Source organism: Danio rerio, chromosome 23, assembly GCF_049306965.1.
Source record: "Danio rerio strain Tuebingen ecotype United States chromosome 23, GRCz12tu, whole genome shotgun sequence".
Taxonomy (NCBI): Eukaryota; Metazoa; Chordata; class Actinopteri; order Cypriniformes; family Danionidae; genus Danio; species Danio rerio.
The window spans coordinates 35,107,015-35,134,325 of NC_133198.1; the positions used below are offsets into that span (position 1 = coordinate 35,107,015).

Genomic DNA, 27,311 nt, shown 5'->3' on the forward strand with positions numbered 1-27,311 from the left:
AGCGGAAGTTTACCATTGGCTAAAAGACACTAGCAGCGCGCATATAGCCTATTGGAAGGTGTATGATGAAGGATGTCTCTTATCATTGACAATCACATATCACATTTTTTAGTACTCTTTCTTTGTATATACTATAAATGCTCTTTAGCTTTATTTCCAACAACTTACTGGCTGTTGTTACCACCTTCCCCTGTGACTTCTTCTGGGCCTCAGAAGCATTTTCATACCAACAGATCACACAAAATGTTGCAATACTTTCGATAAAAGCACTATAAAACATGATCAACAATGTGTTGTCAACATTAAAAGACAACAGTATTTTTAAGAAGTACAAAAAATACACTACACAAAAACTGAAATGGTTCAATGGCTGGCAAGTGACTCCACAAGCAAGGCAAAAATATAATTAGCATACTTCTTCTGTAGTATGAACAGCAAATACTGTTATATATATATATATATATATATATATATATATATATATATATATGTATATATATATATATATATATATATATATATATATATATATATATATATATATATATATATATATATATATATATATATATCTACACTGCCAACTTTGGGTCACATATGAACAAGCCCAGCTAACTAAAATGTAACTTTTTTTTTTAACAAAAATGTTAACCCATTTGTTGGGTTTGTCTATCTGGTATGTCAACGTAGCTCAAAATACCCAGACTGTTGGGTAGACAAAATAAGCCAGCATTTTAGAGCAATTGCTGTACCTTCAAAAGTGTGAATTAGCACATCCATTTCTAGGCTTTTAAAAGATTGTCAATGCATCTAAAACACCACATCAGTTGTGTACTTGTTAAACTTTTCATTGAAAAGCATATTAATAAGAAACTGGTTTAAGGTTAAGCACTTCTACAGTTCTGGCAGGACTCTCCATTGGATTTTGGAATGTTGCATTGGGGATTTGTATGCGTTGAGACATGAGAAGATTGTGAAGTGAGCTGCTGATCTGCAATCTGCATTCCAGTTTATCCCAAAGTCCATTGCCTTTGTCAAAGACAGTCAGGCTTTTTTAAGAGTGGCATATTGCATTTCAAAGAATGTTGATTGTGAATATGAATGTCGAAGGTTCTTGGTTTGCAACATTCTTCAAAATCTAATTTGTGTTCAGAAACAGAAAAGTGCATCTGGTTTAGAACAAGAGTGAATAAACAATGACAGAATTGCCAACTATCCCTTTAAATCATAGGCGTCAAACTCAATTCCTGGAGGGCACAGGAATTTTTGTTTCAACACTAATCAAATACAGCTTATCCAACTAATTGAGGTTATCCAACTAGACACTAGTAGTCTCGAATACCTTGATTAATTTGATCAGATGAATTTGATTAGGGCTGGAGCAAAACTGCAAAGCTGTGGCCATCCAGAAATGAGTTTGAGACATGTTTTAAATCAAGCTGTCAATCAAGTTCGGTGTCAGGGGACCGGGTGTCCTGCAAAGTTTAGCTATAACTGTAATCAAACATACCTGAACAAGCTAATCAAGCTCTTAAGGTGCGGTCGTATGAAGCTGCGAAAAGGGGCTGGATTAAACAAGATGATTAGACATTCAAGAATGTGAACGATTGGTCCATATTTTAAATTTCTGTCCAGAGAGGTCAGATTTTGATCCTTGATTGGTCTCACACAGTCAAGTGATGCGTTTTCGCAGAGTTCAACAAACTTGAACTTTGCAATGCAGCGAACTGCGAAACTTGTCGCACAAGCTTGCATTTGGAAATGGAATGGAAATCTATGGCAAGAAAAGTCCAGTGTGACCTTGGCTTTCCTAGGTGCACTTCAAACTTCCATGCAGTTGTGTTGAGGGTGTCGTTGGAGCTGAACTCTGCAGGACACCGGCCCTTCCAGGACTAAGTTTAACTATTTAATTTGGGAAAAGCAGCGCAGTTAATTTTAACTTTAATTAAAAGTCATTCTTGTGCAGTAAACCAGCATATGATAAAGAATTCTAGAGGATAATGAATCAATGAAGATTGGAGTAATGATGCTGAAATCACGGACATTGCAGTATTACAATTGTATTGTATAAATATTTTTAAATAATAAACTATAAGTCTTGGCACACCAAGTTTGAGTACCGGCTCGCAGACTTTTCCCAATCCCATCCCACCTCCCTCACACACTTCCTTTCTATCATAATAAAGACAGAAAATCTTTACAAACAAAAGTGTTACTTGAAATTGGAAAAAAAAGTTAAATATAACCTTTTCACTGTTTTGGATCAAAACAAATGCAGCCTTGGTGAGAGCACCAGAAGCTCATGTTATTTAACTACTCCTTATAACACATTCTGCTGTATGGAAAAAGACAACACTCACTTTTAAAAATATCTAAACATTCTAACCTCTTTGGTTTTGTCAGGTTATCCTTCTCAGATATTTTCAGTCATGTGCTTGCTCTGAATTTTTTTTGGATGTGTACATACCACTTCATTTCATGTAACATGCACTGTGGAACATCACACACTGGACTTTTAACCATATATCACATATGTGGAGCCGGTTTCAGGGTTCAGAGTCAGGCACCTGTTGTTCAATCAAAGTGATTTATGTCCAGCCGTTAACCTGCGAGACAGCGTTAGCTCCCCCTATCTGTAGCTCGCTGTACTGTATGTCAATTTGTGGCTCTCCAGACTACAACATGCCTTGACCGCAGCCTGGCTTTTGAATCAGATTGAATTCATATCATCTTCCCCTGAATAGCCAGTTTGTTGTCTCGACTGGACCGTAGCTTAGCACACTGATTATGTAATGATATGCAAATGTGCTAAGATAAGGTCTCATGACTTTGGCAGGATCTTGATCTTGACCTTGAGAGGATATCGACTGAGAGCGTGAGTCCCAAAAGGCTCTGCTGAAGCCAGACAGCTGCCTTGTACCTCCAAGCTCAAGCTATCAAGTGTAAACCACCAACTTGATCACTGTAGTTTTATTTCAGCCTTTTAATGAGGACATGTGTTGCTCTTGAAGGACTATTCATCCAAAAATAAGCTAAATAACTGACCTCTCTTCTCAGTGGCAAGTCTTGCTGGGAAGACGACATGCTTTTCAGGGCAACCTGCAAGTTAGCATCAGCCATGTTTACAGATTTCAAATCCTATTATCCACACAAGTAAAAAGCTAAGCATTGGCTATAAAAACATGGATGCAAGTCATCTCCACAAATAAGCCAAGATCTTTCCTCAATGTTTGAGGTTTTTTTAAAAGCAGGCAACAACAAAACTAAGGGTCACCAAACTTGGTCCTGGAGAGCCGGTGTCCTGTAGACTTCAGCTCCAACTCGCCTCAAAACATTAGCCTGGAGGTTTCAAGTATTTCTTGTAATGATGCGTTCAAGTCATGTGGGATAAATCTCAGTGGGCAAAACACATCTGATGCAAATTCTTTGCTCTTCATGTTTCATAAGCAGGGTTAAACCCTGCTGTGTTTTCTTGTAATTTAACAAACGTAGGTACAACGCCATCTTGTGCCACTGAATGTGACTTGTACGCACCAGTAGTCCTTGTTATGATCTGTCAACTCGTAATGCCTAGTTCACACTAAAGGATTTTAAGCCTGATTTGAGTCTGAGTTTGCCGACAGAATGGGCTGTGATTGGGGAAAATCTGTGCATACTACTGAATAATGCATCAAAGAGGCTCACTGACGCATTGGCGACACCTCGAAGATGAAAATCCAATATTCAGCATGCTAAATATTCCAGACCAGTTGGCCAACTCAATTACACGTATGGTCAGATGTAGTGACGAGTTGCAGCCAATGAGAGCAAGTTGTGAACTTTGTTCAGGAGCTCAACAGAAATGTCTGTGATTGGCCAGAATGATCATCGATGCACTCACTCCACCCTGCATTTACACAGATGCAAGAGTATGTTAAAGCCACAACTATCAGATGAACCGTAAAGATATATGAGCGATGATACCTCAGCTGATTGACGATTGTTTTAAACACTCCTTTGAACACTTTGTCAGTGATGTCATCATCACACAAGCAGCCAATTGTGTTCATCTTTCTGATGGCTGTATCCTAAACATTTTATTTACTGTGTGTTTGGGGATTGGACCATCTGCCAATATTTAAAGTCATGTAGTGTGAACTAGGAACATCGGGATGTACTGTACTCCTGATTACTACTGTAATTTTCCCCCAGATTTATCTCAGAAGAGTCTTGCTCATTTTCCTCCAAAAAAAATCCGCAATAGCAGGGGTGTCAAACTCAGTTCCCGGAGGGCTGCAACCCTGCTTCAACACACCTGCAGGTTTCAAACAAGCCTAAAGGACTCAATTAGTTTGATCAGGTGTGTTTAACTAGGATTAGAGTTAAACTGTGCAGAGCTGTGGCCCCCCAGGAATTGAGTTTGACACCTGTGCCCTATAGGATGTTATGTTGTTAATTGGGGCAATTTAGCTGTTAAACAATCCACTTTCTGTTCTTCACACTTTATTACACCTGACATGTTTGATTGAGAATCAAATCATTTTTATTATACTCTCTAACCTAATTATTCTGTGGTGTATCAGCCACGAAGGGGGGGATGCCAGAGGGGGTTCATGGTTTTGTATAAAGGGGTTAAGGCAGTGGTGGGCAAACTTTTTAGACCCGAGGGCCACATCAAGTTTTGCAAACCAAGTGAAGGGACACAATCCTTCAAAAATAACTTTTATTTATAGTGGCGATATGCATGGGACATGTAATATTGGACAGGAACATGTCACATTAACACAAAACAGATTTTTTTTAATAGTTATTATAGAGTCAATTTTACATGTCAAATTAATTTGCACTGCTGTTTATATTTACTTATCAATCATCATAAAACAATAAAATAATCCCTTATAAAATATAATAATAATAATAATAATAATACAATAATTTTTACAGTGGAGAATAGAAAAGATATTGTCTCATATTAACACTCATATTAAATCTCATATTAACACATTAAAAATAATTCTTAAAGTTTACTATTCAGTCAAATTTACAATAATCTATTTTGCGCCGCTTTTAGAATTTACAGATTAATCATCATAAAACTTGATAAAACCACAAACCTTTGATAAAAGACCTTTTTAAAGTAGATGTAAGCATGGAAACTATATTTTATGACAAAAATCAACACATTTAACCAGCATTTATTATTTAATTTGAGTCAAATTCACAACAATCTCATTTGAGCTTTTATTAATATGCTCATATCAATCATTTTAAAACTATGAGATAAAATGGAAAAAGTCTTTGTTATTTAAAGTCATGTTATCAGAGTGTGTTAATGTGAACAATGAGCCTAAAATAAAGTTATATTAACATCAACAGCAACCCTCTGGCAAAATACCGAGCTGATTCAGTCGTTGCCAAGGGACATAAAAAAAAGCGCACCAAGCTTCTTTTTTTCTTGTCAACAAAAAGGCAGTGCGGTGCACCTCATGTTTTTGGAACGTAAATGCGCGGCGGTGTGATCGGCCCCTTAGGCTGTGGTCTTTAAAAACAGCAATACTTTCTTGGCATATTAGACATACCGCTTTCTGTCCGATATTGGTGAAGAAGTATATTGTTGTCCATTCTTCCTTAAACACATGACATTGAGTCAATTTTTCTTTTCTTTTTTTGCCTGACTTATTTTCAGTCATTGACGGTCGAGTGCATTTTAATATTCGAGAGTGTGTTCTAATTCTACTGGTTGCACAGTGTGCAATACTGCCATCAAATAGCGTTCACTTGTATTACATCAACTTACTAATTCTGAAACCGAACCGTTACTCAGATGCTGCATTATAAAAACTCCCTTGCGGGCCGGATGAAAGTGTTTAGCGGGCTGTAGTTTGCCCACCTCTGGGTTAAGGTTATTGTCTAAGAGATGGGTTTTTCATTGTCACCAGTTTTTCATTTTTTCATTGTCAATTGAAAGATGCTAGTGAATCAGCAGTCAGTGTGGGAATGGGAGGATCATTCAATCAGCGAGGAACATTGGATATAAAGGTTTTATAAAGTGAATTATAGCCTATTTGCGAAGGTACCACAAGCGGTACTCACTTATTGGAGGCTCCTGGAGGGAATCTAGACCTTGAGGAGCAGGTAAGGTAAGAGCGTGCAATACCAGTGGTCGTTTTGTAAGCAACGCAATCAATGATCTGAAGTTCGATCGATAACCAATGCAGAGAGATAAAGAGAGGTGTTGATTGGGCTCATTAGAGACCAGGCGAGCTGCAGCATTCTGGATCAACTGTAGAGATTTAAGGGTGCAAGATGAGAATCCAGCTAGACTAAAAGAGTTTGGACTAAAAGTTGTGCAGGATGATCTGAAGTGTCTGATTTATTTATTTATTTTTATGTTTTAAAGCGCAAACCTGCATGATTGAGCTGTGTTAGCAATGTGCTCCTTGAGGAACATCTGATCATCCAGAATTACCCCAAGATTCCTTAGTGAATAACATGGCGTGATAGATAATTCTAGTTGGATTGAGAAGTGGTGTTGAACGTTTGGAGTTGCAGGGAAGATGAGAAATTCTGTTCTGTTTTTGCCAGATTAAGCTATCAGTGATGGTCTTTCATCCAATTTGAGATATCCTCCAGGCAGTTTGAGATGCTTGATCTTGATCCTTCATCTGGATGAAATGAAAGATAAAGCTGTGTGTCATTGTCATAACAATGATAAGAGAAATCATGCAATTGGATGATGGTTTCCAGTGATGGAGGGTATGTAGAAAGTAGAAGGGGATCCAGAACAGATCCCTGAAGTACTTCTGTGACCAGCTGATGCACTCAGGATAGCTCTTCTCTTCAGACCCACAAAACACTGTTGTTTTGTGAATGTATAATTAAAATGCATTTAAAAAGTTTTCATTTTTAGTTAGTTACTACTCTTTTCAAAAAATAAATGACTTAAAGTGGACTAGTGAGTAAAGGAGTTAACCATGAAGACTTTTGGATACAACTAGTTGACTAATTGAGCCATGTGTTAGAAAATGCCTTTTTATTTTACACAGAGGGTGCTGCTGCCTAATGACTCAAAGAGCAGCAAAGTGGAGAGAATTATCAATAGTGATCTACTAAGTAGTTTCAAGGATCATTATCTGGGCCATTCAGACATTTTACTGACCTCTCTTTTCTGTTCTCATTTACTCGCATTGATTTTAGCCATATAAACAGCTCTTTATGCAGACTGAAGTTGCAAAGTGGCATTGTCTTTTTATATTATTTTATTTGTTGTCATGAACACACTTGGCAGCACGGTGGCTCAGTTTGTTCAGGTCCAGGATGGGGCAGATAGCATTTCTGTGTGGAGTTTGCATGTTTTCCCCATGTTGGCGTGCATATTCTCCGGTTGCCCCACAGTCCAAAGACATGCACTATAGGTGAACTGAATAAACTAAATTAGCTGTAGTGTATGAGTGTGAATGTGAGAGTGTGTGGTTGTTTCCCAGTACTGGGTTGCGGCTGGAAAGGCAACTACTGTGTAAAACATATGCTGGAATAGTTGGTGGTTCATTCCACTGAGGTGACAACTCCGACTAAGCCGCATGAAAATGAATGAATGAACACATTCATTGTTTCTAGAGCAAGTGCTTTGACCGTTAATTCCCATTTGCTATTCCTAGTCATTTCCCCAATAAGCATTCAAACCGGAAGTTCTAAAACAATCACAGAAAATGGCTTACTTCCGCATTGCAGAATAAACCTGATTGGTATTGTGTCTGTAAGCCTGGAATTTATTTCATGTCAGTGTTGTCCAGTAGGTGACAGAAAATGCACCTTCATCTGCCAATGAAAAATAGCTCAAATGCTTGCAGGGTGAACGAGAGCCAAAGACGTCTGTTTTAAAGTGTCATATCACACGTGCATGCTCCAGTTTCAGTGTTTTAATGCACTTATTGAAAAATCACAATAACAGGGTTGACAATTAATTATTCTACTATTATACACCAATCAATAATTTATAAATAAATAACAATTTTTAAATAACTAATAAATTAATCTAAAGTTAATTAAATAATGTGCTGCATCTTTCCCACTTGGATTGAGAGCACACTAAAAAACTTCACATTATTGTCTGCTCCTTACACAAAATCACAATATAGGTAAAGGAGTTTAATGTAGGTATAATATCATGCACTATATTATACTAAACCACGTACAGCGTTTGTTTCAGCCCTATAATCTTGATGCCCTTTTTTGTTTATATTATTATTGTGTCTACTCATGAAAAATGTGGACTGCCATTATTGTACAGGAATCACAGAGCCTCTAGAGCGGTGCTTTCTAAAGTTCAGGCATTCCTCCAGCGGGCTTAAGTCACCATTCACCTTATCCAGTTCCACTCCTGGCGCTCCAGTAAATAGATAGAAGGCCATATATAAATATAGACTACATAAATTACAGCAGAGAGTACGTCAAGGGACCGCAAGATCCTGAGGCTCGGATCCATCAATCCCCCCGTTTCGCCTGAAGACGCAGAATGACTGACAATGCGTTACTAAGATGACATAAGAGACACACAGATGCTAGGGTTGGGGGAAAGTGACAAGTAGACAATGTTAGAGATTAACTAGGATATCAAACACTTATTAAAAAAATTAATTAATGTTCCATCAAATTCAAAATATTGGAATTTGGAGGAAAAAAAAACTTCTGAAGGTTTTGAATTAGTCTGGTTCTTTAGCACATTTTGAGCATGACTTGATTTCACATCAAGCTACCTTCATACAAGTCTGTAGTTTTATTATAGGTCTCACACGCCCTCTGCTGGTGGTGTCCTTCATTATACATAATTTTGTGTCTGAGATAAACGGCAGTTTATTTTTCAAAAAGTAATACATCAGTTATAAATATTAAAAAATACATTTCAATTTATCTCTAAAAATGTTTGGATGTGTATTTAGAAATATTTGGACTTGAAAATATAAACTTAAAGATTTCTATTTTACATATATACAGTATATGTCTCTGCATCCTGAATCATATGTTCAACTTGAAAAGGCTTTCATATGTTTTGTGTTTATTGTTGTGGCAGTTTTAAAATTCCATCACTGAATAAGAAACAAACATGTCCAATTATATTTAAAGATAATGTTATGCTCTTGCAAGAGGGTCGACAGAAACACAGGTCGCTGCAAAGTTTGACAAGGAAGAAAGGGCTTTCTCCTGTCAGTTATTCAAATTACATTACAGACCTGCTGTACTTTTCCCCACAAGACAAAGAAATGAACAAAAAAAATGTCACACAGTATACAGTCTCTCATTCTACAGCCAAAACCACATCCTTAAACAGAACCACAATATTACATAAGCATCCAAGATTGGTAAATATTCTTTTTTCCTTCACATTATGCTACTGCGTAAAATAAACATTTGCACAAAACATCTATTTACTAAATACATTTTGTCTGTCCAAATATATGTCTGTCCCTATGTTCTGCTTAACTGTTACATCAGTGTTTAAAAGGTGTAACAATAAAGCACAGATTTCAAAATAAATAAATAAAAATGATATGACTATTCTCCTATTGATTTTACTTCCACTCATGAGAAACTCTGAAAGGCATTGAAGCAGGTCATTTATTCTACTCTCATTAATCTTTACAAACTGTTTACAATACACCAATAGTTGAATAATTATTTGGCAACCAATATGGTTACCATGTGGTATCTTGTAGAAAGCTTAGCATCTTGAGCTAAAATGGTAGGAAATGTTAACTCTGTCACTGTCAATTCTGTCTGTCGTGTAAACCAGTGGATTCTAAAGTGGGGTTGTGCGACAATGACGGGGGTGATTTTAAAAAGTCTAACTTTTTAAACTTACTTTTAATTTATTAAACTATTAGAATGATTATATTTCAACTATAAACCACAGAATATAACTAGAAGTTTTTAAAGGTAAAAAACAACAACATGCAAATAAAGAGCCTTCAGCCTTTAAATGATTATTTGTTTATAGCATTGGTTGGGTTTATGTTAGATTAACAACACAGCAATAGTGTCAGCTGCAGCAGATTGATTTTATGGCACCAGCCAGGTGAAACTTTGACACTTTAATGGCAATCAAATACATAAAATAAATACAGGCCACAGCTGAATATTGAGAATGATCTCTGATTGGCGGCCTCAAAAATTAAACCAAGAATAGACTTGTGCTCAAAACATTGTCCACCAGTCTCTTTAGCTGAAGTTAATATTAAATGAAACAAATTAATAAATGACTATAAAATGATAAGGTTGTTGGACTGTTGCACTTTTTTGTGTTGTCAATATGCTCATGTTTATATACTGTAGGCCTATTGTATGAGCAACGTTTGCATATTTATGACCACCTCAGAGGAATTAGGGGGTTGCGAGTCACTTTCATTGTTATTTTAGGGGTCACAGGCTAAAAAGTTTGTGAACCCCTAGTTTAAACCAACATAACTAGTAACAGAATCAAGTGTTCCACACCACATTTGAACACGTATATTACTTTACATTTACAATGCATTGTTTACTGTGAAATATGCATTTGTTGTATGTCTAGGAAATAAAAGGAAAATGCATTACCCACAATTGTTGCAATTTGATATTTTCTTAATATATTTTTCTACTTGGTCTGTATAGTCGTGCAATCATTTGTTTGTAGAGCAAGTAGTTTGACCGTTTTCTGCCGTTTATTATTCCTAGTCATTTCTCCCATAGGCGACTGAATCGGAAGTTCTAGGACAATCGCAAAAACAGGCGCACTTCCGCATTTTAGAATAAGGTCAATAGCAGTGCTGTGATTACTGGTCAGTCATCAAGTGAAGGCCGGCTAACACCTCATGAATCCCCAAACTTGATACTAGGTCACACTGCTCTGAAATGAGAAACATGTCTTTCCAAAGCCTTTGACACTTGATTCGTGTGGACATTTAACACATGGTTTAGCAGAGTTGGTGTGAATTCATAACCATATTAGACACCGGTGTGCCCTTGACGAAACACGATAGTTTTCAAGCTCCTGGACAACCTTGTGGCAGGAACCAATCTACACCCGGAAATAGAAATAATAACTGCGACAGCCAAGCATGGCACTCGACAAAACTGTCAATTAACCCTTATGTGCTGTTGAGGATGTTTTCATCCACTCTGGGGAGATTTTGAGTCTTAATTTGGCCACAACATTCTGTATGTTTCAGCAAATGGAATGATTTTTGGTGACAAATGTGGTTTTGATGGATATTTTGGGTAAATGCTTTGAGAATTTCAACAATACAATCTGGGCTGATGGATTACTCTTTTGTTATATTTGTGGCTGTTTTTGCCCTATTGGCTTCTATTATATTGTGATATTTTTTGTATTGCAAATCTATGACATCAAATACTGCATTCTTCAATGTTGCTGGTTTTCCCTATACAATTTTTTTTCTATTGATAGTAAAAAAAAATGTTGCAGTGCGAAAAAATACCTTAGTTTCTGGACAAAAATGATATGGTTATATGAAGTATGTGTGAGTGAGAGAGAGAGACATTTGCACACTTACCTTGATATGTTTGAGAAAATAAAAAATGTGCAGCTCAGCTCTCAGAACTTAGTAAACATAGTAAGTATGTTTAAGCACACACACACTAGAATCTGCTGTTTTACCCCATAGGACTCCATATAAAAGCCAGAAACATTTTTGCACATGCCTATTTAAAGGGATTTCCCAACAGGGAAAAACACCAACAATGAAGAATGCATGATTATTCGGTGTCATGGCTTTGCAATCAAAAAATGTCATTATGATGGATTTTTTGATTGTTTTAATGGATAATGAAAAATTGATTAAATTTAAGATTTTTTAAGAACTAAAATTGTGTTTTTGAAATTGAAGACATTTTAAAGACATTATTTAACCCCTTTTTTAAGATTTAAGATAAGTCCTGTCAAGTTGATTATTACAGAAACGTTAACGATGCTGTAACCATGTGTTAAAGGGGGGTCCTGTTCAAACAGATGATTTTCATCATAGGTGCCCTTTAAAACTTTAAGACCCTGTATGACCTAAAGAAAACATCTAAATAATTTGGAGAAATTCATTCATTCATTTTCTTTTTGGCTTAGACCCTTTATTAATCTGGGGTCACCACAGCAGAATGAACCACCAACTTATCCAGCATATGTTTTCTGCAGTGGATACCCTTCAAGCTGCAACCCAACACCAGGAAACACCCTTGCATACACACACATACCCTATGGCAAATTTAGCTTATTCAATTCACCCATAGAGCATGTCTAACATGTCTAAGGACTTGTGGGGGAAACCAGAGCACCCAGAGGAAACTTAAGGAAATTATGTTTAATGTTTAATGGAAATTATGTACAAATGATTACAACAAGAAAAGGTTTTGTTGCTATTTAAAGAAACAAATAATTGTATCAATTTTCTTAATATTAATCATGTCCAAATTAATCATGGTTTCATTAACAAAAAATAAAAATAATAAAAATGAAGACACTAAAATAATAATGCTGGAAATTCAGCTTTGTCATCAGGGATAACCATTAAAAATAAAAAATATTTTAACAGTTATAATATTTCATAATATTACTGGTATTTTTAATTAAATTGATGTAAGATTGGTGTACAAACAAGAGCCAAATTGAGGGCAAACAATATAATATATACTATATAATATATATCCACCAGTGTTTTCGAGCATTAGCAGACGTCTTTTCGTTTATTTCTCCTCATGTTAAATGCTTAAAGATGTATAGAGCAGGTGTATATTTATGCACTGCTCCAAAATGATCTCTCGAGTCGAGATAAAGAGATAACTCACCCAGAGCTCACACTTCAGACCATCATGAATGCGCTCAGGACAGTTAAGCTCTGAATAATATTTATAAGTCCTCAATGTATTGTTAGGAGCAATAAGTACTATGTTAAGCTTAAAACTGCACTAAAAGTTACTGTAGAAAAAGATCCCCATATTTTAGATTGCCTGAAAGTAAATAAATGATCTAATTTGAATTTTCTTCAATTTCCTTTCCATCTACATGTGCAAGATAGTCTTTGTACACCAAGTGTGAATAGTGCTAAGAGTTAAGAGCTTGGCTCTTAGTTGGCTTCTGTTCAAGTGGCTAAATTACCCATAAACACTGGTTTGTTTAGCTGGGCTGAATTTCTGCTCAGGCCAGCAGAGGGTCAGGTGTCCCGCTGTGTGAAGCTGCGCGAGAGGAACCGGTCCTCATGTTACCCTCCTACTGGTGCTAATACTCCCTAAGCATCGCTCCTGGATCTGTGTGAGTGGAAAGATAGCAGCTGGAAACTGGACAAACACTATAAAAAAAAACATATCGAGCATGCTGTAACATGACTTGCAATGGATGCGTTCACAAACAGAAAACTGCAGAGAGAATCTTTAGATGAACTTTCCAGATGTTTTCAGCGATTTCATACATGCGCCCTGAGATCACACAACACTTTCACCATATCTTTCTACGCGAAACACTCAATTAAATGTTAAGGAAAATGTTCAGTACTCTTTCTTAAAATCCAAATGAACTGGAGGCTGCAACCGTTTTTTTTTTTAATTGTCACGTAGTTTCTAGAGAAATGGAATATTATATGAGCAAACAATGGGCGTGGCTTGTTTTTTCTGCTGCGAGCTGAATGGATGTAATAAAGTAAGCATTTCATTCAGTAAGATCAAGAAAAGGGTTTCGGGAGAGTTATTACAACCTAACAGAGACCTCCTCCTCACCATTTCTGTTTGTTGTCAAAACTAAGAGTTGGAGTAAGGGTAAGCATGTTAACCATGCCTCAAAACCTCAAAAATACTACTCTGAAAATGTAACTGAAAACAAGGAGGAAGTGCATTTTCAGATTTGAGATTACGGGGCAAACAATTTTTTTAATTTGATTTCATTTTCCTTAATGACATGCACAGGTTAAATCTTCAACACGTGTAAGCTAACAAAATCATATGGTTAGTTTTGATTTCATTTGTACTTTAAATATATAGTTCACCTAAAAATGAAGATTCGTCATCATTTTCTCACCCTTCAGTGCTCAATACCAGTTTGAGTTTTGTGTGGTATTGAACATAAAAGAAAACTGGTAGCCACTACTAGCCACTGACCTCCAAAGTAAGGAAAAACATACTATGAAAATCAGTGGTTACAGGTTTCCAACATTCTTCAAAATATCTTCTTTTGTGGTCAAACTGGTTTGGAACAAGTCAAGGCTGAATAAACTATCTGTTTAAGTTTGCATTATAATAAAATTGATGGTATTAGCCAGACTTGCCAGTCTCGAGTTGTAACTGAATTTGATCCAGTAGAGGGCAGTCTCTAAACACTAAACCACTTCCCAAGTCACAAGTTAAAAATGCTGTCTGCCATCACTTCTATGCCATTTCATGTATGGGGGATTGCTTCACATTTCACAATGTTTTAAGTTAAACATTTAAATGTGGGGAAAAAGAAAATGAAATAAATACATTCTGGTAGATTCTTCCAACTGCTTTAAATGTGTTATATCCTGATAAATATTTTTAAAATAATGTGTATTTAATTATAATAATATGACACTCAGCATAAAAAACAGAATCCTTGGACTACAGAGGTGGAGTTAGAAATATTTACAGTGTTCAATGTAGATCTGGGGAAAAGCACTTATAATCGCATAAATTACTGTCATGAGCTGGTTTTACTCTCATCATATTGAACAGAGAAATATAAAATGCTGGAAGGCCAAACGGAAAGCACCACTAAGTAGAAAAACACAAAACAAAATTCACAAAAAAGGTTATTATTGTATGTATTAGAAGTATTTGGAAGGCATAAAAGTCTAACAGAGTTTTTTCTAACAGGCATAAAAGTTTAACAGAGCAGGGAAATTTTCACAGTATGTCTGATAATATTTTTTCTTCTGGAGAAAGTCTTATTTGTTTTATTTTGGCAAGAATAAAAGCAGTTTTTATTTTTTTAAACACCATTTTAAGGTCAAAATAATTAGCCCCTATAGGCAAATCTTTTTTTTCGATAGTCTACAGAACAAACCATCATTATACAATAACTTGCCTAATTACCCAAACCTGCCTTGTTAACCCAATTAACCTAGTTAAGCCTTTAAATGTCACTTTAAACTGTATCGAAATGTCTTGAAAAACGTCTAGTCAAATATTATGTGCTGTCATCATGACAAAGATAAAATAAAACATTAGAAATGAGTTATTAAAACTATTATGTTTAGAAATGTGTTGAAAAAATCTTCTCTCCATTAAACAGAAATTGGGGAAAAAATAAACAGGAGGGCTAATAATTCTGACTTCAACTATATATATATATATATATATATATATATATTTATATATATATATATATATATATATATATATATATATATATATATATATATATATATATATATATATATATATATATATATATATATATATTTATATATAAATATATATATATATATATATATATATATATATATATATATATATATATTTATATATATATATATATATATTTATATTTATATATATATATATATATATATATATATATATTTATATATATATATATATATATATATATATATATTTATATATATATATATATATATAAATATATATATATATGTATATATATATAAATATATATATATATATATATAAATATATATATATATATATATATATATATATATATATATATATATATATATATATATATATAAATATATATATATATATATATATATATATAAATATATATATATATATATAAATATATATATATATATATATATATATATATATATATATATATATATATATATATAWATATATATATATATATATATATATATATATATATATATATATAAATAAATATAAATATAAATATATATATATATATATATATATATATATATATATATATATATATATATATATATATATATATATATATATATATATATATATATGTATATATGTATATATGCAGCTGGAAGGAAAATGAATAAATATATATATATATATATATATATATATATATATATATATATATATATATATATATATATATATATATATATATATATATATAGTATATATAGTTTTTTTTTTACATATTTTAAATCTTTACTTCTGTTAAATAAGAAAAAAGTAGTAGTGGTAAGAATTATTATTTATTAAATTGATCATGAAAGTGATGTGCATGGACAGATCATTACTAATAAACAATGGAATCTTATAAAAATGCATAATGTCTGCTTAAAAAAAAGTGTCAATTTGAATTTAATTATAACTCAGAGATGCTTTACATGTTCTTAATCAAAGGACGTTTTTTTTTTATTATTGTCCTTAAGGAATCGTTAAAGTCATGTGGGAAAAGTCAGAAATGGGAATGAAATCTCACACTGCAGTCAGAGCTGCTTTAAACATGTTTGAGAGAGTGGGCAGTTCACCAACCCAGAGAATGTGAGAGTGGGCACAATCAAAAGAGCTCTTTCTGAGTTCATGCGCACACTGAAACAATCAGCTTTGTGTGAGAGACACAAAACAGACAAGAACTTTTAGACTCAAATCATACTGAGTATTATTCAAAGGTTAAACTTGAAGATTTCTTCAAAGTTGTGACGTATTTGGGAATCAGAATCATTTAGACCTTCCAACAAAAAGCAACATTGTTGACCGGCTTTGCTAATTTCCACATTTTAATAGGGCCAATGGTTGATATATAGGTCACACTTTACAATAAAGATTCAATACTATGACCAATACTTGTACAATATGTATTAATCATAGTTCAACATTTACTCCAATGACTCATTTAAATTTAAATTCATGCTTGTTTAAAGCACTGCAAGTTAACCTGAACTAACCATGAACTATTTTCATCAAGTAATGTTAATTAACATGAACAAATACTATAATGAATGTATTGTTCATTGTTTGTAACACATTGACTTACTAATACTACCTTATTGTAAAGTGTTACCCATATATGTTACATACTTCCAGCATGAATGCACATGAAATTGCTTTTGTGATCGAACATATGATTCCTTCTGAAAGACAAAGTAATAATAAAAAAACAGACTCACATTTATGAGAGAGCCATTTTGGTGGGCCAGAATATCACCTGTAAATGTTCTGAAGACGTTTATGACTGAAACAATTATTACAAACACCAGAAATGTACTAAAATTACTCTAAACACCAGAAATTACCCCATGAACAATGGCAACAATCATTTTCCCCTGAAAGAAGTTTTATATTTACATTTGCCCTATGCTAATCTTTCACACTTCGTTTAACTTTACATTCGGGACACTGGGTGTCACTATGAACTTGAGAATGTGGAGGGTGGAGGTGCACGTTGTTTGCATTCCCAGATCTGAACAGGAAAACAGTCAGGAAGCTGTGCTGAAGCTCAAGCTCAGGCCTCCGCCAGGAAAAGGAGAGGCAGCAAGTGCTAAGAGGAACACAGCTTCAGCCAACACCTCCAGTGCTGCGTCTGATTTCACTCCAAACCCAGGACCAACGCCATCTATGACTCATTCATGCAGATTCAAGCAGTCATTTTCATTTATCCTTGTGTTTTTTTGCATCGTCCAACACTCTTATGTTGCTGCTCCAAGGTACAGCTCACAGAAGAAGCACAAGAGAAATACTGTCTCACAGTTTCCTTGATTCACGCTGTCTTGCTGATGCCAACTGGGTTTTAATAGTAGAATGAAGACCTTATTCAACCTCTTGTGTGTTTCGTAAGCGAATTATTTTCATCTATAATTAAAGTGACAAGCTCTCTGAACTCAGAAATGTTCCCTCAGGCATCAAGATTAAAAAAGAAAGAAAATGAAACATCATGTCCTGTTCGTTCTGATGTAACTAACCTACTCTGAGGTGACAAACCGCGCGATGTCTAAATCAGGCTGCATGGCTGAAGAGATCATGGAGATCTTTAAGCAAACGGAAAACTTGTGGCAACCAATCAGAAACCACAGAACTTCCTCTTGCTCCAGACAGAGAACCTGACGCCTACGTGACAATAACGTGACAGCTGCCACTTGAATCTGTCTATCCTTTCATTGTCGTCATTGTTTTTTTTTTAAATTCACCATCATGTTTAACAGTATGATTTAATATCTCTTACTTTGATTAATACTGTTATGTGACTAACACAGCAGCAGTGACATGAACGGGGATTTTAGAGACGTTTCACTTGTGTCATTACAGGGGAATATTTCTGACTTTCTTATCATTTCATTTGAGATTTTTTCCTTATATGACTTTATGCTCTTGCTCTTTATAATTATCCCGATAACTCACACCAGAGTCTAATTGCAGCGTTTATTTACTCCAAGGCCACCCAAGTCTTTATTTCAATTAATAGAACATTCAATTCAAGAGTTCACACTTACAGTAGATATTGCTTGATAATAATAGCAGGTTTGGCATGCTGTCTTGCGAGAAAACTCAGGGTGGAGGTAATTAAGCCCAGGGCTCTTCCCTGGTCAGTGAGCATGATCAGGTAATTCTCGAGAGCTCCCCCTAGTAAAAGAGGAGAAGGGGGAGATGGGGTGGATGGGGGGATTCTTCAAAAAAAAAAAAAAAGATGAGGGAGCAATGCTAGACAGGCTATTTATAGTGAGTTTGGAATAATCTGATTGGCTTACTAATGTTTACAGATGAGAGACCAGCCGCGATCAATCAGATCACATGCTCCTCTTGAAATTAGTTTGTGAAACTTATTTTTAGCTGAAACCAATGGTTCTTGGCAATTCATTAAATGCAAGTCAATATACACTCACCGGCTACTTTATTAGGCACACCTGTGCAACTGCTCGTTAACACTAATTTCTAATCAGCCAATCACATGGCAGCAGTTCAATGGATTTAATTATGTAGACATGTGATGCGTACGAAACGGGATACTTCCATACTATAGAGTATGCTAAAATCAGTATGCGAGACGAGTTGTATGTCTGAATTCATAGAATTCAAAAATCAGTATGCAAAAAGAACCCAGATGACTTACTACTTCCAGCGAGATTCTGAAGTGCGCATCCCATGCATGCGGCGCTATCCCATGATGCTCTGCGAGAGAATTCATGAATGGGAATAAAGTGACACAACTGACAAAGGTAGGTCACATGACCATGGCAAAATGGCGAATGTAGTAGGTCCGAATTCCATTCATATTTTTCACATTCATACTGTACAGAACGTACTTTTCTAATGGCCGAGTAGTACGTTTAAATTCAAATGCAGTACCTACTGAGTAGTAGGCGGTTTTGGACCCAGCCATGGTCAATTCGATCTGCTGCAGTTCAAAGTGAGCATCAGAATGGGGAAGAAATGTGATTTAAGTGGCATGGTTGTTGGTGCCAGATGGGCTGTTCTGAGTATTTTAGAAACTACTGATTTAATAGGATTTTCACGCTAAACCATCTCTAGGGTTTACAGAGAATGGTCCAAAAAGAGAAAATATCCAGTGAGCTGCCGTTTTGTGGGCACAAATGCCTTGTTGATGCCAGAGATCAGAGGAGAGCGGCCAGACTGGTTCTAGCTGATAGAAAGGCAGCAGTAACTCAAATAACCATTCAGGTATGCAGAAGAGCATGTCGAACCTTGAGGCGGATGGGCTAAAGTAGCAGAAGTGCAGAAGTGCCAATCATAGCAGATAAGAACAGGAAACTGAGGCTAAAAGTCTCACAAGTTCACCAAAATTGGACAATAGAAGATTGTAAAAACGTTGCCTGGTGTGATGAATCTCGATTTCTGCTGCGACATTTGGATGATATGGTCCGAATTTGGCATCAACAACATGAAAGCATGAATCCATCCAGCCTTGTATCAACAGTTCAGGCTGCTGGTGGTGATGGTGGTGTAATGGTGTGGGGGATATTTTCTTGACACACTTTAGGCATATTAGTACTAATTGAGCATCGTGTCAACGCCACAGCCTGAGTATTGTTACTGACCATGTCCATCCCTTTATGACCACGGTGTACCCATCTTCTGATGGCTACATCCAGCAGGATAATGCACCATGTCATAAAGCATGAATTATCTCAGACTTGTTTCTTGATCATGACAATAAATTCATTGTACTCAAATGGCCTCCACGGTCACTACATTTCAATCCAATAGAGCACCTTTGGGATGTGGTGGTTGAATGGGAGATTTGCATATTGAATGTGATCACAAAGGAAAAATCACAAAGGATTAAATCAGTTCCTAAGGCAAAACCCAGTTCTAGTAAGATGTACCTAATAAAGTGGCCAGTGAGTGTATATTGCTTCTTTGAGAGTGGAAAAAAAACACATATAGGCTAGACAAAATTTATACCCCTGGTATTAACTAATTAATAATATAATAATAATCTTGCACAGAATGATGCCTTTTACTTCATTGTACCTCAATTTACACTCAGTAGTCACACACATTTATTCAGTTTAGTAAATGTGGCCACTGTGCTGAGAGAACAGAAATTTCCCCCTAAACACTGAAAAAACAATAGATTTTTTTTAAATGGAAAATTTAAAAGTACAGTGTTTCTGATTGGCTGATTGAGACGTTTGTTTGTTAAGATTGGAAGCGACACTGATGGTTCAGTAAGAGAGAGAGCAGTGTGATTAGAGGCAGCTGGTCAAGATGACCTATTTTATCTGGAATTTACACTGGGAAACACAAGGGAACGACATACAGGATCTCCAAGTTCCACGCTTTCAGCTCTTTTCCTCTTGCTCCTGGAGCGTCAGGATGGCAAGGCCCTCTTGGAAAACCTTGATGAATCAACATCCGACCTCCTGATAAACATGCTCAGAGTTACAGAATAGACTAGCAAAGCCAAGCTGTTAAAACACACACAAACAACATTCAGTAAGTGAGACCTGGCTGGACAATATGTTCCACTTCTACTGTTTTTTGACAACGGTAGTTGTTACAACAAAGCATAAAAAGTCATATTATGCATTTAAATTGAGCAGTTACTGCAAAGACATTTCCTGGAGAGCTGATATGGAAAGCTTTTATTAATGCATGCATTCACTTCTTTCAATTACCAAGTGGAGACACTACAACTCATAAGGCACAATCAGACGTGTGCATGTGCACTGTGTCTATTCTCTGATCTCCACCTGACCATGTTTGATCTATCAGAGACAATAAACAAAATGGACAATGCAGAGTGATCAAAATAAACCCTTGATTATGTGCGATATCAACTAGTGTGTCAATTAATATGGATTAAATATGGATTTTAAGGCATTTAAATTTTTTGATGAAAGTCAAAGTTTCTATAGGTGCAATGCAACTGCCCGAGCCTTTCAGCCTTTTCTGAATTGTCCAACTCACTTACATAGACAATGTGCAAAATTTTACTCAATTAGCAGATGCTTTAATGCAAAGTGATTTACAAGGGAGGACAAAAGAAGCCTTTTAAATAATCATAGAGTACAGCATATGCTATGACAAGCCAGAGTTAATTTCTTTATTTTCAATATTAGATTTTGTACTACAAACAACAATAAAAGACTTTCCTTGCATTTTTAGTTGTTTATAAGAGCCTGTAGACTTTTTCAATTCAAAATTAATTATTTATTTATTTATTAGTTTGTTTGTTGTCTAATGACATGTCAGCATCACAAGCTGTGTTTATGGCAAACAAATTAAATGTACAATTCATTATAATGCAAATATAATTTCAGATAATTTTACACAACTATTTAGCAAAACTATACACGTTTAAAAAAATAAACAAACAATATACAAATACACACTAATATTATTAGTTTTATAAAAATCTATCAATATGATTCAAGAAAAAATGTAATGTAAAATGTTATCTTAGTATGAGTGTTGCATAAATTATCATTTAAAGCAAAACATTCTAATAATCTACATCTAATAATCTAATATTCATCTAATACACATCTAATATTCTAATTCTATTTTTTTTAATCATATCATCCCCTTCCAATAATGAACATGATGAGTAAGTCTGAGTAAGTGCCTGATTTGACGACATCTCTGGTCATATACGGACTGGTCCTTTCTACATTTAGATTGAAACCGAAGCAATTCAAAAGTTTCATGCTAAACTTATCTACTCTAGAATCTCAGACATACATTACATTCATTATAAAATTATAAAAATCAGTTGACCTGATGCCAGTGACTTGCAGATTGTATGCAAACATCCACATCAATATAATTAGATGCTTTCTTAACTGCTGTTTTCTCACCGCTATATGCATTTATTTTGTCATAAAGTGAAAAGCATGCAGTGCACATATTTACATATTCATATGTGACATGCATTTATTTATTTGCCTTTGGCTTAGTCCCTTATTTATCAGGGGTTGCCCCAGCCGAATGAACTGCCAACTGATGTTTTACACAACCCTTCCAGCCACAACCCCCTGGGAAATCAAAGTACAACTCTCAACAGCATGGATGACACTTTTTACCTTTAACTAATTAACGAAAGACAGGTTTTATAGCACATGTTTAGGTAAATACACTGATGCAGTGAATACGAATACTTTCTGCATTTGACAGTGCTAATAAGGTACATTCAGAAATATTGAAATACTATTTAAAATAGCTTGCTTTTAGCTGGAGAAATCTAGTATTGAATGTTTTGGCATAGTGCTCAGCATAACTGTGTACACCCAATTTTGACAATGAATATTTTTTATTCATTCCACAGTGAATATAGGCAGTGTATTTTGGTGCATTTAAACAAAACAGATTTATCAAACAAATATATTAATTAAAGTAATATTTTAGCCACCAAGCTTCTCTAGAAATTGAAAGATAATACAATTAAATTTTCTACAACATATAAATTTGTGTTCTAGTTTTTGGACCGTTATCATAAGACATTTTGTAAGATAAGCTCTAGATTTAGCTTCAGTACTGACTAATCTAATGTGTATGCACAAATACAATATTGTATAGCTTCCTTTGATTTCATAACTATCACTTTAATTTAAGCAGATTGTATAAAATGTGTGCATGACAATTCACAGCAAACATTTTCATCACACCGTTCATCCCTCAAAAAATGGCAACCTGTGACACCGACATTATTCATGGAACAGCAGTATTCATCACTTCTCTTTTTTATTTTGTGAAGTGACCTCTAGCTCCAGAAAAAACCCTCAAACATTTTATGCATTTGAAGAAGTAATTTCTGTGTGTTTTCTGTGACCTTCAATTACCCACTTATCATAGCTGCTCATGGCGAATGTCCTCAGCAGCTTCCTGCAACAACTTGATTTTCCCTTCCTGCCTTGCTCTTGAGACTTACTATAAAAAGCTTTATGAATCGTAAAATTCCATTTTATTTTAATCTGCAAGCAATGACACATTTTTGTTTCCACAAAACAGACCAGCTTAATATTCTTATTATTACATACAGTAACTACTGTTCAGATTGCTTTCCCGTCTCAAAAGCTGTCATGCAAATAGACCTTGAAATTACGTTGGCAAATAACAAACTAAATATCCAGGTGCACACTGATTTAACAGCACCAGACAAACATTAGTCAGAAGATGAGAGGAAAAACGGTTGTAATAGTGGGCAGCTGGCAAGCGCACCAGAACGGACGTCTAGGCTGATAACCACTAGCAGAGAAGTTCTGTCATCATAAAACCACCGAAAATGAGGAACTAAGTCTGTGGCCCAAATACAGGATGGAGTGCAATTTAGAGCATATCAGTCTTCCCAACAACGGCCTCCATATCCTGGTTTCAAAAATCTACATGCGGGCACACACACACACCACCAAGGTTATTTTAGTAAGTAAAAACTAAAACTATAGGTCAATACATTTGTTTTTAGCTGAAATAAAACAAATCACCATAAATTTAAATCTAAAACTAAACAAAACTACTAAGAGCAACTGAAATAAAATAATTAGCAAAAATAAATAGCAGTTTTCAGAGTTCATTAGCACTCATTCTGTGGGGGAAAATCTGACCTATGACTATTTAGAGAAACAGCAGTAGATGCGTTTTTACAGCCAAACACATCAGTCAAGCAAGAGATTAGGTCTTTTCAAAAAATTTGCTCTAAATTTTCTTCATTTGCCAAAAAAAAAAAAAAAAAGTTAACTAGTCATGTTTAACTGTTTATATCGTCTGATCTTTAATATGAAGATGATTTTCTGAATTCAGCTGTTGCATTTGTATGGTTTTGGATTCAATGTTTGTTCGAATAATTATTCTAATTACTAAGAAATTTGCCATAGGGTTAAAATAAGCTGTTCAAATACTACAATTTGCTCTGGTCAACACTGGACAGGTTCTGTGAACTCTTCTAAACTAGAATTACTAAAACTAAAATTAAAACTAAAAATGAAATAAATAATTTAATAAAGATAAAAACAAAACCAAGCATTTAATTAAAGAAATTAAAAAAAAACAAGCATTTAATGAAAGAAACTAAAATGAACACTGAAATGTACAGCAAGTTTAAAAATAAAATCACTTAAAAAACTTATTAAAAATGTAAAACTATTTTATGGTAAGTAATGCATCACGTTACTTTTGCATAACTTTTTATTACCTGTCTGAGGCTTGATCTCTTTCAGAAGTTTTTTTTTTTCTTTCGTTGTTTTAATAGAGGAGCTCTGCAATTAACAACACAAGATATAACCTTTATTAACCTTTAAAAGATATAATAGAGGATAATGTTATTTGAAAAACAACCAACCCCAGAGCTCTACATGCCGTATATACAGATTATTAAAAGTTTAAAGAATGTGTTTGCTGCTTTTGTACTATTCGTCTAAACACATTCTCTCATTGACTGCCTGATTCATTGTGACTACTTTAGTTTTAATTCAGTTTTTTGCTTTTAAAAGCTAATAAATAAAACTAAACAGTAACTTGTGCTACATTTTTAAAAAAAGTTACTCAAATATTATTACTTTTTTTTTTAAAGTAATGCATTACTTTACTCGTTACTTAGAAAAGTAATATTATTATGTAACTCATATTACTTGTAATGCGTTACACCCAACACTGCACACAATCCTCCTAAGAGTATTGGCTTACAGCCAGAGGGTTTAATGTGTAGTTTAATGTCTTGTTTGAAGGATGCTTTTAACTCTCCTGCTAAAGTGATAACTCCAGATCTTTCTAGATTTCTGCACGCACGCACGCACACACACACACGTACACACACACAACGAGTTATAGTCAGGCTGAGCCTTCACTATCCTAAGAGGAAAAATTAAGGCGGATGAGGTATAAGGAAATAGCAACGTTCATCAACAAACATTAACAGACCTGTTACAGCCTGAGGCACTCAAATGCATGTACAGTACAACTGAATACATCTTGTAATGTGAATGGACCCTTTTCACATTTCCGGGTTTCTCAGCAGCAGAAGTCATCATAGTTGGGTGAACTTAGACAACAGTGAATGGGAGAGCACAACTAATTATTTTTTTACAATCCTATGTGCTGAAATAAAAACGGTAAAACTCCATGATGGTGTTATCAAGACTTTCAGAAAAAGGAAAAAAATGTGTGAGACTGATAACGGCAACTAGAAGAGAAAACAACATCTTTTTTTAAAAATCTAAATATTAAAAACTTTCAAGGATTTAAGATACAAATGATCAGAAACTACATTATTATCTAATAAATCAAAACAGAAATGCTCCATTCTCATTTGGCAAAGCACATATGCTTGTTTTGAAAGCGTTCACTTGATACGAGGCCATTATTTACTCACCTGCTTCTGCAGGCAAAGTCATATTAAATCCTGTAGACAGAGGGAATATTGTCTCAACCAGGCAATAAGCTAGACGTACACCGTCAGTGTGTGTGAATGGAAAGAGTGAGCCGGTGCAGAACTTGGATAGAAGTTAGAAAAGAGTCCTCAGGCATGACAGATGCCTTCAACAACACCTTTACAGGTCAATGTGTTTATGCAGTTGATTGTGACAAACATGATTCAGGCCGACAACTCACTGCAGGATATAACCTGCAAAATGCACTTTTGGGAATTTTAAAATTCAAGCTATAATATTGATTTGAGTTTATGAGTGGGATATGAGTTTTGTCTCACATTTATACAAGCAAAATAATACAAGTGATGAGTGTAAAATCACATGAATGATGTCTTTGCCTAGAAGTTGGAACAAATGTATGTGATTTTGATTTTCAAAATAGTCAAAATAAATTAACATTATACAAGCCTAAATCAGAAAAATTTGGGGCAGTAAGGAAAACGCAAATAAAAAAAGTAGTGATTTCTAAATTTTCGTTGCAGACAATACAACAAACATCATTTAACGTGTTCCTCAAGATTATTATCGTTTAGTTTTTTTTTTCTCCAAAATAAACATATTTCAATTTAGGTTCTTGCAACACACAGTGGAAACATGTACTGTGGTCAGATGAATCAGTATTTCCAATATATTTTGGAAATAAATGGACGTGGACTCCAGACCAAAAAACAAAAGGAACATCCAGACTGTTACCAGCAACAAGTTCAAAAGCCAGGCTGTCATGGTATTCTAACTTGGTAACTTGTACATAGTATAACTACAACTAACTGTTTTAAAACAAAAACTTCTGTCACACTTTATTTTGAATGTCCGTCTGTTGAATTTGAGTTGCATTGCATCTACATTCCAACTAATTCTCATTAGATCATAAGTAAATTGTTAGGTTGGGGTTAGGGTTAGTGTAAGTTGACATGTACTTGCAAAGCTTCTTATAGTCAGTTAAATGTCTGTTGAAGGGGCATATCAACAGATATTAGGCAGACAGTCTACTAATACTCAAATGGAGCATCAAACTAATGTTACACTGAAGGCTGGAGTAATGATGCTGAATATTCAGCTATAAAATCACAGGAATAATTACAAATTTAAACTACATATAATATGAACCTTCAAATTACAAATAATATTTCACATTTTTGCACTGTATTGTTGATCAAATAAACACAGCCTTGGCAACAAGAATAAGCTTCTTTTAAAAACACCTAAAAATCTTCCTGAAGCCAAACTTTTTGCCAGTAGTTCAGTTTCAGTGAAATAAACAGATGAAACAATGACACTGTTGGGAATTATTGGGGAAGAGAATTTATGTAACATCTTATAACCTGGGGAACTTTTCAGGTGGAAAAGAAGTTTTGCTCTGATTTTTATGTCGAAGCATTATGTAAACACTGTCCTGTGAATCCCCTTCAAATGGGACTAAAAGATAACACAAAAACTTTTCTTTCTCTGGAAAGACTTCAGTCTTTTTTTCATCAGCCAGCACTGCATTGTGATGCATTTCCTGCA

At 34.7% G+C, this 27,311-nt stretch overlaps 1 protein-coding gene across 2 annotated transcripts in view; it reads right to left on the bottom strand.

The window, feature by feature from the left end:
• nr4a1 (nuclear receptor subfamily 4, group A, member 1) overlaps window positions 1–27,311 on the bottom strand; it is a 43,756-nt gene that overhangs the window by 12,729 nt on the left and 3,716 nt on the right. The window lies entirely within an intron of this gene.